Raw genomic sequence first — 14982 nt, forward strand, 5'->3', positions numbered from 1 at the left:
CTGAAATAGATATATACAAAAAATAAAGAAAAGGAATCCAAATTTATCACTAAACAAAACCAACAAACCATGAAAGAAGTAAGAGACAAAAGGAAAAGAACTATAAAAATAACCACAAAACAAGTAACAAAATGGCAATGAGCACATATCTATCAATAATTACTTAGAGTATAGAAAAACCTATCTAATCAAAAGACATAGGATGACAGAATGAAAAAAAGCAAGACACACATGCTGCATACCAGAGATTCATTTCAGACCTAAAGACACATGCAGACTGAAAGTGAAGGGATGGAGATGCCTGGGTGGCTCAGTTGGTTAAACATCCAACTCTTGATCTCAGCTCAGATCCTGATCTCAGGATTCTGAGTTCAAGCCCTGCACTGGGGTCCAGGCTTAGCACAAAACCTACTTTAAAAACAAAACAAAACAAAAGAAAGCAAAGGGATGGAAAAACATTTACCATACAAATGAAGATGAAAATAAAACCCAGGGCAATGATACTTAATAGACTCCAAACAAAAAAGACTTAAAACAAAGACTGTAACAAGAGATGAAGGACACTACATAATCATAAAGGGAACAAAAAGATGTAACACTTGTAAATATTTATGCACCTAACATGGGAGCATCCAAATATATAAAATACCTATCAACAAACATAAGGAAGTAATTGATGGTAATACAATAATAGGAGGGGACATCAACACCCCACTTATCTCAATAAATAGATCATCCAAACAGAAAATCAACAAGATAACAGTGGATTTGAATGACACATTGGACCAAATAGTTATAACAGATATACAGAACATGCTATCCAAAACAGCTGAACACACATTCCTTTCAAGTGCACATGGAATAGATACCATGTTAGGTGACAAATCAAGTATGAACAAATTCAAAAAGACTAAAGTCATACCATGCATCTTTTCAGGCCACAACACAATGAAACTAGAAATTAACCACAAGAAAAAATCTGGAAAGAACAAAAATACATGGAGGTTAAATAACATGCTATTCAACAATGAATGGGTCAACCAAGAAATCAAGGAGGAAGTCAAAAACACATACAGCAACAAATGAAAATGGGTATACAACAGTCCAAAACCTTTGGAATATAGGAAAGCTGTTCTAAATTTATAGCAATACAAGCCTACCTCAAGAAGGAAGAAAAATCTCAAATAAACAACCCAACCTTACACCTACTAGAGCTAGAAAAAGAGGAACAAAGTAAAAAAATCAGTAGAAGAAAGGAAATAATAAAGATTAGAGCAGAAATAAGCTAAATAAAAACTAAAAAAAAAATCAATGAAACAAGAAAGTGCTTCTTTGAAATGGTCAACAAAATTGATAAACCTTTAGCCAAACTCAACAAACAAACAAAAAAAAAAAAAAAAGAAAGAAAGAAAGAAAAAGAAAAAAAGAAAAAGAAAAAGAGGACTCAAACAAAACCAGAAATGAAAGAGGACACTGTAAGAGAATATTATGAAAAATTATATGCCAAATAATGGGCAACCTAGAAGAAATGGATAGATTCCTAGAAACATACAACCACCCAAAACCGAAACAGAAAGAAATAGAAAATTTGAACAGACCAATTATCAGCAATGAAATTGAATCAATAATCAAAAGGTTCTGAACATAAGTCCAGAACCAGACAGCTTCAAGGTGAATTATATCAAACATTTAAAGGGATAATAAGTATTTTTTGAGCTATTCCAAAAAAACAAAAGAGCAGGAAAAACATCCAAATTCATTCTATGAGGCCACCATTATCCCGATACTAAAAACAAAGACACTACAAAAAAGGAGAACTAAAAACCAATACCTCTGAAGAACACAGATGCAAAAATCCTCAACAAAGTATTAGCAAACTGAATCCAACAATACATTTAAAAAGTCATTCACTACAAGCAAGTGGGATTTATTCCTGGGATGCAAGGGTGGTTCAATATTCACAAAATAATCAATGTGATACATCACATTAACAAGTGAAAGGATAAAAACCATATTATCATTTCAGTAAGTCCAGAAAACACATTTGACAAAATACAACATCCAATTGTGATTTTAAAAAAAAACAACTCTCAGCAAAGTAGGTTTAAAGGGAACATACCTCAACATAATAAAGGCCATTTATGAAAAACTCACAGCTAATATCATACTCAGCAGGGGAAAACTGAGAGGTTTTCCATTAATATCAGGAACAAACCACAGATGTCCACTCTCACCACTTTTGTTCAACATAGTCTGGACATCCTAGCCACAGAAATCACAAAAGAAAAAGAAATAAGAGGCATCCAAATGAGTAAGGTAGAGGTAAAACTTTCACTACTTGCAAATGACATGACGCTCTATGTAGAAAACCCTAAATAAAGTCTCCACCAAAAAACTATTAGAACTGATAGATTAATTCAGTGAGGTCAAAGGATACAAAATCAATGTACAGATATCTACTGCATTTCTAGACACTAGTAATAAAGCACAGAAAGAGACATTAAGGAACCAGTCCCAATTATAACTGCACCAAAAAAATTTTTTAAATATGTAGGAATAAACTTAACCAAGGAGGTGAAAGACTTGTACTCTGAAAATTGTAATACAGTCATGAAAAAAGTTGAAGACAACACAAACTAAAGGAAAGCTATTCCATGCTCATGTACACACTACCCAAAGCAATCTACAGATTTAATGCAATGCCTATTGAAATACATTTTCCACACAACTAGAACAATTTTCAAAATTTTATGGAAACACAAAAGACCCCAAATAGCTAAAGCAATCGTGAAAAAGAAAAACAAAAATGGAAGTATCACAATTCCAGATTTCAAATTATACTACAAAGCCACAGTAATCAAAACAGTATGACATGGCCACAAAAACAGACACATAGGCTTCTGGAGTTAAAATGGCAGAATAGTAGTGAGACTTGGGGCTTGGCTTGTTCTTCAAACACAGCTAGATCAACATCTAACTATTTTGAACAACTAGGAATACGGTTTGAAGATTAAGAAAACAATCTGCACAGTTGGAGGGAGAAGATGTGGTAGATGTGAGGTTTGGAGCCATGAACCACGGGAGAGGAAAGTCAAGGGACCGCAAAGGTTAGGGAAACTTTTCTCAGTGCAAAGTCAAAGTCAGGGAGCAAGAGAGAGTACAGCAGGTAGGGACTGCACAATAAGTAGCAATGAAGAGATCCCCTGGGTCGCACTGGGAGAGATCATGCCCCTTCCTGGAGTCCATTTGGAAGGGTGCATTTTGCCTTTCCAAGGACAAAATCTCAGCTGGGAGCCATTGAGTGGTGCTCAACAATAGGGACAGAGGTGCACGCAGAGGGCGGATAACATCATAGCAGCTTTTTGTTGTGAGCCACTATAGACTTAAACCACCATGTGCATGCTGAGCAGTTGCTTTTCTAGGACAGAACTGAACAGAGACTGGACACACGGACAGACTGAAGATAACCTCATCGCTGCTTATCGTTGTCTGCCACAATAGACTCAAGCCTCTGTGTCACTGCTTTTCTGGGACAGAACAAAGTAAGAGACTGAGTTGTGTGCAGATGGCAGATAACCTGGTTGCAGCTTTCTGCTGTGCATCACAGTCAACTCCATCCTCCATGCACAACTGCTTTTCCCAGACAGGATGGTTCTGGGTGTGCCTCAAGGCTCTCCTCTGGGGGAGGGAAGTGGGTCTGCACCTTGCCAGGCCCTTTAAAACTTGGAGTTTTGAATCCCAGCCAATGTCTAGAGATACTATACAGGAGATCTGTGTGCTGGGCATCCCAATGGCCTCAGGAACACACAGGTTAAAGGCAAGGATCTGATGAAAGCCCAGGACACCTGAGATTGTTTGCTTTTCTATGAGGGCCTCCTGAACAGAAGTGGCCAGAAGTTCCCTTCCCCTGGGACAAGAGGGCAGGGTGATGCCATCTTCCTCCTCCAGCACCCCCTCCCTCCCCAGCCTACGAGCACAGCAGGACTTCAGAGAGCAAAACAGTATCTCCAGTGGAGGCTGGAGTCCCCTATACTAAACTCTGCCCCCTACCCCTGGCCGGGGCATCTTTACACAGCAAGTCAGCTTATGAGTCAGCTCAATGGGCTTCACCCTCAGAAGACCAACACAGCCCCCCTCCCCACCATGTACCAAGTCTACTGATAAAGAGTGCTCCAGTGTCAGCTTCTTGTGGAAATAGGAAAAGGCTTTTTTTTTTCTTTCTTTTTTAAATTTTTACATGTTTACATTTTTTATATTTTATGTATTTTTTTCCTTTTTCCTCTATCTTTTTGTTGGTATTAGGTTTATGATTTCTGCTCATTTGTTGGTTTGTTTGTTTCCTTCTCTTATTTTTCAGATCAGGATTATTGTTTTTTTTCTGTTCTTCTTTCTTTATTCTTTTTTCCTTCTTTCTTTCTTATTCTTTGGAATAGGTTTATAGTTTTTTGTTTGGTTGGTTGCATTCTTGTTCTTTTTCCTTCTCTTTTGCCTTGGACCTGTTCCCTCCCCCTTTTACTTTTCTAGGCTTATCTTAACAAAAAAATCAAAGCACACCTAGTTAAAGGTCCAAACATTCCCTTCCACAAGCAAGGAAGAACTCTATAGAGTATGGACCAGTGGAAAAGAGCAGCTAAAACACAACAGCAGGATATATACAGCATATGCCAGAAGCATTCCTGAAGTTTTTGTTGTTGCTGCTGTTGGGTTTTTTTTCTCTCTCTCTTACTTTCTTTTCTAGAAAAAAGTGACAAAACTAAGAAATTCACCCCAAAAGAAAGAACAAGAGGTAGTTCTCCCCGCCAGGGATTTAATCAATACATATAAAAGTAGAATGTCTGAACTACAATTTAAAGCAAGTATAAAGATACTATCTGGGCTTGAATAAAGTAGAGAAGACACTAGAGAGTCACTTACTGTAGAGATAAAAGAGGTAAAATCTGGTCAGGCCAAAATTAAAAATGCTTTAACCAAGATGGAGTCCTAAGTGAGGCCATAAAAATGAGGATGAATGAAACAGAAGAATGAATCAGTGATATAGAAGATAATATGGAAAATAATGAAGCTGAAAAGAAGAGGGAAAGAAAAGTATTAGATCATGAAGGTGGACTTAGGGAACTCAGCAATTCTATAAAGTAAAGTAACATACATATTATAGGAGTCCAAGAAGAAGAAGAGCAGGAAAGGGGGCCAGAAGGTTTATTTGAACAAATTATACCTGAGAACTTCCCTAATCTGAAGATGGAAACAGGCATTCAAGTTCAAGAGTCACAGAGAACGCCTCTCAAAATAAAAAGAAAAAACAGATCAACACCACAACATATTATAGTGACACTTGCAAATTACAAAGATAAAGAGAATATCCTGAAAGCAGATCAAGACAAGAAGTCCTTAACCTGCAAGGGTAGACACATAAAGCTGGCAGCAGACTTGTCCACAGACAGGTCAGAAAGGACCAGCATAATATATTCAACATGCTAAATGGGAAAAATACACAGCCAAGGATATTTTAACCAGCAAGGCTCTCATTCAGAATAGGAGAGATCAAGAGTTTCTAACATAAACAAAACTAAAGGAATTCATGAACACTAAACCAACCCTGCAAGAAATAGTAAAGGAGACCCTTTGAGAGAAAAGAAAATCTAAAAGTAACAGAGACCAGAAAGGAACAAAGACAATCCACAGGAACAGTGACTTTACAGGTAATACAATGGCACTAAATTCCTATCTTTCAACAATTACTCTGAATGCGATTAGACTCAATGCTCTCATAAAAAGACACTGGGTATCAGAATGGATTAAAAACAACAACAACAACAAGAAGACCCATCAATATGCTGCTTACAAAAGACTCACTTTAGGTGGGAGGAGCACGACTGTGGGGGAGTGGGAGACCTAAATTTCATCTGGTCCCAGGAATTCAGGTAGATAGTTATCAAACCATTCTGAACACCTACAAACTCAAAAGGGGGTTGAAAAAAAGAAGAGCGGCAACTCTATGAGCAGAAACGGGACCACTTTCTGGAAAGTAGGACATGCAGAGTAGTGAATCTGAGGTGATATATGGGAAGACAGTTGGGGAGGGCGGGTAGGGAGCCTCCATTAGCCAACTACTGGCAAGTGATAGAGCAGCAAATCACAAAATCAGAACTTTTAGAAGTCTGCTCTGTGGAGATATGTCACTCCAGTGGCTAAGTGGGCAGTGAAACCCTTGCTGTAACAGTGTGGTCTCAGGACCCTCAGTGTCACAGAAAGACCAAGGGTGCCTGAGGGCAGCAGAGCCCCCAGGTATTAGAATAGGGAAGTGGGCTGCAAAGAGTGAGCCAAGAAGTGGGCTCTCAGCTTGGGGTTGCTACAAACTGTGATCCACAGCATAGCTGGGCCACTATTCTTTGAGCATGGACCCAAAAAGCGACAGGTCCGGGAAGACTCTCCTTCCTCCCGGGGAGAAGCAGTACAGGAGTACACCACAGGGATGTGCTGGGTTTGGAAACTCCAAATGGGTTCGTGCACCAGAAACAGAAATGCTCGGTAAAAGGCCAGGTGAGCATGGAGCGCAGCCGGAGACCAGGGAGACAGGAGTGATTGGCTGCTTTTCTCTGAGGGCTCAATGAAGGCGGGGGGCCCTGAGCTCTTGGCCTCTCTGGGGCTGGCTGCCATCTTCATTCTCATCCTCCAAAGCTGTATGGAAAGCTTTCAGGGAATAAGAACAACCAAGAGCAAACCTGAGAAGATTACTTGGCCTACCTCCTAGCAAGGGTGGTGCAATTCCACCTCCGGCAAAGATATTTGAGAATCACTGCAATAGGCCCCTCCCCCAGAAGATCATAAAGAACATCTTCCCAAGACCAAGTTTATTCATCAGTGAGAACTGCAAAACACCAGTGCTAGGGGAATACAGCACATAGAATTCATAGAATTCATGGCTTTTCTCCCATGATTCTTTAGTCTTTCAAAGTTAATTTTTAAAATTTTCCTTATTTTTTTTCTTTTTCTATTTTTTCTTTCTTTAAATTTTTTTCTTAAAGATTTTATTCAATTTGACAGAAAGATCACAAGTAGGCAGAGAGGCAGGCAGAAAGAGAGATGGGGAAGCAGGCTCCTCGCTGAGCAGAGAGTCCAATGCAGGGGTCGATCCCATGACCCTGAGATCAGGACCTGAGCCAAAGGCAGAGGTTCAACCCTCTGAGCCAACCAGCCTCCCCTCTACTTTTTTCTTCTTTCCTACTTTAACCAACATCTTATCAATTTCTTTTTTAAAATCTATTTTAATTTTCATTTTTACAGTCATATTCTATCCCTGCAATGTATTTATTTATTTTTTTAAAAGATTTTATTTATTTATTTGACAGAGATCACAAGTAGGCAGAGAGGCAGACAGATAGAGAGAGAGGGGGAAGCAGGCTCCCTGCAGAGCACAGAGCCCGATGTGGGGCTCGATCCCAGGACACTGGGACCATGACCTGAGCCGAAGGCAGAGGCTTTAACCCACTGAGCCACCCAGGTGCCCCCCTTCAATGTATTTAACCTTATTTTTTGTGTAAATATAAGGTTTTCTTACTTTAAAATTTTGGGATACAGTTTCTTCTAACTGACCAAAATATACCCTAAATCTGGTTATGGCTTTGCTCTAGTCTCCAGCCTGATCACATTCCCTCCATTTAAAAAATTTTTTTTCTTTCTTTTTTCAGCCAACTTATCAATTCCTTTTTAAAAATCTTTTTAAATTTTCATCCTTACAGCCATATTCCATCCCTTCATTGTATTAACCCTTATTTTTGTATATATATATGTTTTTCTTTCTTTAAGATTTTGGGAGGCAGTTTCTTCTGACACACCAAAATACACCCAAAATCTAGTGTGTGGCTCTGTTCTATTCATCAGCCTGATCATATTCATTTATTCTTCTCTGGACAAAATGACAAAACAGGAAAACTCACCTCAAAAAAACCAAGAGCCAGTACCAACTGCCAGGGACCTAAGCAATATGGACATTAGTAAGATGTCAGAACTAGAATTCAGAATGATGATTATAAAGATACTAGCAGGGCCTGAAAAAAGCATACAAGATACTAAATAATGCTTTCTGGAGAAATAAAATAACTAAACTCCAATGAAGTCAAAACCAAAAAGGCTATTAATGAGGTGCAATCAAAAAAGGAGGTTCTAACTGCTAGGATAAATGAGGCAAAAGAGAAAATTAATGATACAGAAGATCAAATGATGCAGAATTGAGAAAAAGAGAGATAAATAACTACTGGATCATGAGGGGAGAATTCAAGAGATAAAGGAGAACATAAGGCAAAACAATGTGAGAATAATTGGGATCTCAGAAGAGAGGGGGTGGGGGAGAAGGAACACTGGAGCAAATTATAGTGGAGAAATTCCCTAATCTGGCAAAGGAAACAGGCATCAAAATCCAGGAGGCACAGAGAACTCCCCTCAAAATCAATAAAAATAGACCAATACCCCATCATCTAATACTAAAACTTACAAGTCTCAGAGATAAAGAGAAAACCCTGAAAGCAGTTTAGGACAAGAGGTGTGTAATCTACAATGGTAGAAATTTAGATTGGCAGCAGACCTATCCAGAGACCTGGCAGGCCAGAAAGGACTGGCACGATACACTAAATGAAAAAATTATGCAACCAAGAATACTCTATCCAGCTAAGCTGTCACTGAAAATAAAAGGAGAGATAAAAAGTTTCCAGGACAAACAGAAACTAAAAGAATTTGCAAATGCCAAACCAGTCCTACAGGAAATATTGAAAGGGGTCCTTTAAGCAAAGAGAGAGCCTAAAAGGAACAGACCAGAAAGGAACAGAGACAATATACAGTAACAGTCACCTTACAGGCAATATAATGGCACTAAATTAATATCTTTCGATAACCTGAATGTAAATGGGCTAAATGCCCCAGTCAAAAGACAGAGGGTATCAGAATGGATTAAAAAAAAAAAAAAGACCAATCAACATGCTGTCTGTAAGAGACTCATTTTATTTTATTTTATTTTATTTTTAAGATTTTATGTATTTATTTGACAGAGATCACAAGTAGGCAGAAAGGCAGGCAGAGAGAGGAGGAAGCAGGCTCCCCACTGAGCAGAGAGCCTGATGTGGGGCTCGATCCCAGGACCCTGATATCATGACCTGAGCTGAAGGCAGAGGCTTTAACCCACTGAGCCACCCAGGTGCCCCAAGAGACTCATTTTAGACCAAAACACACCTTAGGATTTAACGTAAAGGGGTCTATTGACTATGCTAATAGACATCAAAAGAAAGCTGGGGTGGCAATCCTTATAACAAACAAATTAGATTTTAAGCCAAAGAGTATAATAAGAAATGAAGAAGGATACTATATGATATTTAAAGGGTCTGTCCACAAGATCTAACAATTTTAAATATCTATGCCCTAACATGGGAGTAGCCGATTATATAAGCCAATTAATAACAAAACCCAAGAAACACATTGACAGTAATACAGTAATAGTAGGGGACTTTAACACCCCCCTCACTGAAATGGACAGATCGTCTAAGCAAAAGATCAACAAAGAAATAAAGGCTTTAAATGACACACTGGACCAGATGGACTTGACAGATAGAACATTCCATGCCAAAGCAACAGAATACACATTCTTCTCAGTGCACATGGAACATTCTCCAGAATATATCACATCCTGAGTTACAAATCAGGTCTCAGCCAGTACCAAAAGACTGGGATCATTCCCTGCATATTTTTAGACAACAATGGTTTGAAACTTGAACTCAATCAGAAGAGAAAGTTGGAAAGAACTCAAATACATGGAAGCTAAAGAGCATCCTACTAAAGAACGAACAGGTCAACCAGGGAATTAAAGAAAAATTGATAAAATTCATAGAAAGAAATGAAAATGAAAACACAACTGTTTAAAATCTTTGGGATGCAGCAAAGGTGGTCCTAAGAGGAAAATGTATAGCATTAGAAGCCTTTCTCAAGAAAGAAAAAAGGTCTCAAACATACAACCTAACCCTACACCTAAAGGAGCTGGAGAAAGGACAGCAAATAAAGCCCAAACCCAGCAGGAGAAGAGAAATAATAAAGTTCAGAGCAGAAATCAGTGAAATGGAAAAGAAAATAACAGTAGAACAGATCAATGAAACTAGGAGCTGGTTCTTTGAAAGAATTAATAAGATTGATAAACCCCAGCCAGACTTATCCAAAAGAAAAGCGAAAGGACCCAAATAAATAAAATCATGAATGAAAGAGGAGAGATCACAACCAACACCAAAGAAATACAAACAATTATAAGAATATATTGTGAGCAACTATATGCCAGCAAATTAGATAATCTGGAAGAAATGGATGCATTCCTAGAGACATATAAACTATCAAAACTGAACCAGTGAGGAAAAGAAAACCTGAACAGACCCATAATTAGCAAGGAGATGGAAGCAGTCATCAAAAATCCCCCAAAAAACAAGAGCCCAGGGCCAGACGGCTTCTGAGGGGAGTTTTACCAAACATTGAAAGAATAACTAATACCTATTCTCCTGAAACTGTTCCAAAAAATAGAAATGGAAGGAAAACTTCTAAGCTCATTTTGTGAGGGCAGCATTATCTTGCTCCCAAAACCAGACAAAGACCCTGTCAAAAAGAATTACAGACCAATACCCCTAATGAACACAGATGCAAAAATTCTCACCAAAATACTAGCTAACAGGATCCAACAGTACATTAAAAGGCTTATTCATCACGACCAAATGGGATTTATTCCTAGGCTGCAAGGTGGGTTCAACATCCACAAATTGATCAATAGAATACATTAGTAAAAGAAAGAACAAGAACCATATGATACTCTTGATGGATGCTGGAAAAGCATTTGACAAAGTACAGCATCCTTTCTTGATCAAAACTCTTCATAGTGTAGGGATAGAGGATACATACCTCAATATCATCAAAGCCATCTATGGAAAAACCCACAGCAAATATCATTCTCAATGGGGAAAAACAGAAAATTTCCCCTAAGGTCAGGAACACACCAGGGATGTTCACTACCACCACTGCTAGTCAACATAGTACTAGAAGTCCTAGCCTCAGCAATTAGACAACAAAAAGAAATAAGTCATACGAATTGGCAAAGAAGAAGTCAAACTCTCACTCTCTGCAAATGATATGATACTTTATGTAGAAAACCCAGTAAGACTCCACCCCAAAACTGCTAGAACTCATACAGGAATTCAATAAAGTGTCAGGATATAAAATCAATGCACAGAAATTAGTTGCATTTCTATACATCAACAACAAGACAGAAGAAAGAGAAATTAAGGAGTCAGCTCCATTTACAATGACATCCAAAACCATAAGATATCTAGGAATATAACTAAACAAAGAGGTAAAGAATCTGTACTCAAGAAAACTATAGAATACTCATGAAAGAAATTGAGAATCTGTACTCAAGAAAACTATAGAATACTCATGAAAGAAATTGAGGAAGACACAAGGAAATGGAAAAATGTTCCATGCTCATGGATTGGAAGAACAAATATTGTGAAAATGTCTATGCTGCAAAGAGCAATCTACACATTTAATGTAATCTCTATCAAAATGCCAGGAACTTTCTTCAAAGAAATGGAACAAATAATCCTAAAATTTGTATGGAACCAGAAAAGACCCCAAATAACCATAACAATGTTGAAAAAGAAAACCAAAGCTGGTGGCATCACAATTCCAGACTTCAAGCTCTATTACAAAGCTATAATCATCAAGACAATCTGGTACTGGCACAAAAAACAGACATAGATCAAAGGAACAGAACAGAGAACCCACAAATGGACTCTCAACTCTTTGGCCAACTAATCTTCAACAAAGCAGGTAAGAATGCCCAATGGAAAAAAGACAGTCTCTTCAACAAATGGTGTTGGGAAAATTGGACAGCCACATGTAGAAGAATGAAACTGGACCATTTCCTTACACCATGCACAAAAATACTCAAAATGGATGAAAGACCTCAATGTGACACAGGAATCCATCAAAACCCTAGAAGAGAACACAGGCAGCAACTTTTGTGACCTTGTCTACAGCAACTTCTTCCTAGAAACATCACCAAAAGCAAGGGAAGCAAGGGCAAAAATGAACTCTTGAGACTTCATCAAGATCAAAAGCTTTTGCACAGCAAGGGGAACGGTCACCAAAACCAACGGAAACAGACAAAACCATGTTTGCAAATGACATATCAGATAAAGGGCTAGTATCCAAAATTTATTAAGAACTTATTAAACTCAACACTCAAAGAACAAATAATCCAATCAAGAAATGGGCAGAAGACATGAACAGATACTTCTGCAAAGATATCCAAATGGCCAAGAGACACATGAAAAAGTGCTCCACATCACTTGGCATCAGGGAAATACAAATCAAAACCACAATGAGATGCCACCTCACACCAGTCAGAATGGTTAACATTAACAAGTCAGGAAACAACAGGTGTTGGCGAGGATGCTGAGAAAGACGAACCCTCCTACACTGTTGGTGGGATGCAAGCTGGTGCAGCCACTCTGGAAAACAGGATGGAGTTTCCTCAAAAAGTTGAAAATAGAGCTACCCTATGACCCAGCAATTGCACTAGGGGGTATTTACCCTAAAGATACAAATGTAGTGATCTGAAGGGGCACATGCATCCCAATGTTTATAGCAGCAATGTCCACAATAGCCAAACTATGGAAGGAGCCTAGATGTCCATCAACAGATGAATGGATAAAGAAGATGTGGTATTATAAAATGGAATATTATGCAGCCATCAAAAAACCCCAAATCTTGCCATTTGTTATGATGTGAATGGAACTAGAGGGTATTATGCTAAACAAAATAAGTCTATCAGAGAAATAAAATTATCATATGATCTCACTGATTTGAGGAATTTGAGGAAGAAGACAGAAAATCATAGGGAAGGGAGAGAAAAATGAAACAAGACAAAACCAGAGAGGGAGACAAACCATAAGAGACTCTAAGTCTCACAAAACAAACTGATGGTTGCTGAAGTGGAGGGGAGTGGGAGGGATGGGTGATGGACATTGGGGAGGGTATATGCTATATGCTATGGTGAGTGAATTGTGTAACACTGATGAATCACAGACCTGTACCCATGAAACAAATAATACATTATATGTTAATAAAAAATAAATAAAATGTCAAGTCTATGGCTTTTAGCCATTTGTTCCAAAAAAGAGAGAGACTCACTTTAGATTCAAAGACTCCTTCAATTTGAAAGTGATGGGGTGGAGAACCATTTACCAAGCTAATGGATATCAAAAGAAACCTGCAGTAGTCATCCTTATATCAGACAAACTGCATCTTACCAAAGACTATAATAAGAGATGAAGAAGGACACTATATCATAATAAAGGAGTCTATCCAACAAGAAGATCTAATAATTATAAACACTTATACCCCTAACTTGGGATCAGTCAAATATATAAATCGGTAACAAACTTATAGAAACTCAATTGATAATAATACAATAATAGTAGGGGATTTTAACACCCCAATCACAGCAATGGACAGATCATTTAAGCAGAAGATCAACAAGGAAACAAGGGCTTTGAATGACACACTGCACCAGAATGACTTAAATGATATTTTCAGAACATTTCATTCTAAATCAGCAGAATACACATTCTTTCCAGGTGCACATGGAACATTCTCCAGAATAGATCACATATTGGGTCAAAAACAGAACTCAATGGGTACAAAAAGACTGAAATCATACCATGTATATTTTCAGACCACAATGCTATAAAACTTGAAGTCAACCACAAGAAAAAATGTGAAAGGACCACAAATACATGGAGGTTAAAGAACATCCCTTTAAAAAAATACATGGACACAAATGAAAATGAAAACATTACAGTTAAAAACTTTTGAAATGGAGCAAAGGTGGTCCAGAGTGAAGTATATAGCAATACAGACCTTCCTCAAGAAGCAAGAAAACTCAAAAATACAATGTAACCAGGGCGCCTGGGTGGCTCAGTGGGTTAATGCCTCTGCCTTCACTCAGGTCATGATCCCAAGGTCCTGGGATTGAGCCTCACGTCAGGCTCTCCACTCCATGGGGAGCCTGCTTCCCTCTCTCTCTCTGCCTGCCTCTCTGCCTACTTGTGATCTGTCAAATAAATAAATAAAATCTTTAAAAAAAAATGTAACCTTTACCTAAAGGAACTGGGGGAAAAAAAAAGAGTAGCAAATAAAGCCTAAATCCAGCAGGAGAAGGGAACTAATAAAGATCATAGCAGAAATCAATAGATATAAAAGAAACCAGAGCATATCGATGAAACTAGGAGTTGGTTCTTTTGAAGAATTCACAAGATTGATAAACCCCTAGCCAGATTTCTCAAAAAGAAAAGAGAAAGGACCCAAATTAATAAGATCATGAATGAAAGAGGAGAGATCACAACCAACATCATGGAAATACAATTATAAAAACATACTAGGAACAATTATATATATAAAAGAGGGCAATCTGGAAGAAACAGCTAAATTCCTAGAATCATAAAAACTACCAAAACAGAAACAGGAAGAAATAGAAAACCAGAACAGACCCATAACCAGCAAGGATACTGAAGTAGTAATCAAGAATCCCCCAACATTGGGGCACCTGGGTGGCTCAGTGGGTTAAAGCCTCTGCCTTCGGCTCAGGTCATGATCCCAGGGTCCTGGGATAGAGCCCCACATCAGGCTATCTGCTCAGCGGGGAGCCTGCTTCCTCCTCTCTCTGTCTCTGTCTGCCTCTCTGCCTACTTGTCTGTCAAATAAATAAATAAAATCTTAAAAAAAAAATCTCCCAACACTATGGAAAGAGCCCAGGTGTGTATCAACAGATGAATGGATAAAGAAGATGTGAGATATATATATAATAGAATACTACTCACTACAATAGACTACTACAACTTCAAAAAGAATAAAATCTTGTCATTTGCAATAATATGGATGGAACTAGGGTGTATTATGCAA

General features: G+C 38.2%; 1 protein-coding gene across 1 annotated transcript in view; it reads right to left on the reverse strand.

Moving 5' to 3' along the window:
* The window catches only part of C2CD6 (C2 calcium dependent domain containing 6), a 150585-nt gene that overhangs the window by 127567 nt on the left and 8036 nt on the right, over window positions 1–14982 (reverse strand). The gene's annotated exons all lie outside the window — the stretch shown is intronic.

The sequence above is a fragment of the Lutra lutra genome, chromosome 3 (genome assembly GCF_902655055.1).
Source record: "Lutra lutra chromosome 3, mLutLut1.2, whole genome shotgun sequence".
NCBI classification, from domain to species: domain Eukaryota; kingdom Metazoa; phylum Chordata; class Mammalia; order Carnivora; family Mustelidae; genus Lutra; species Lutra lutra.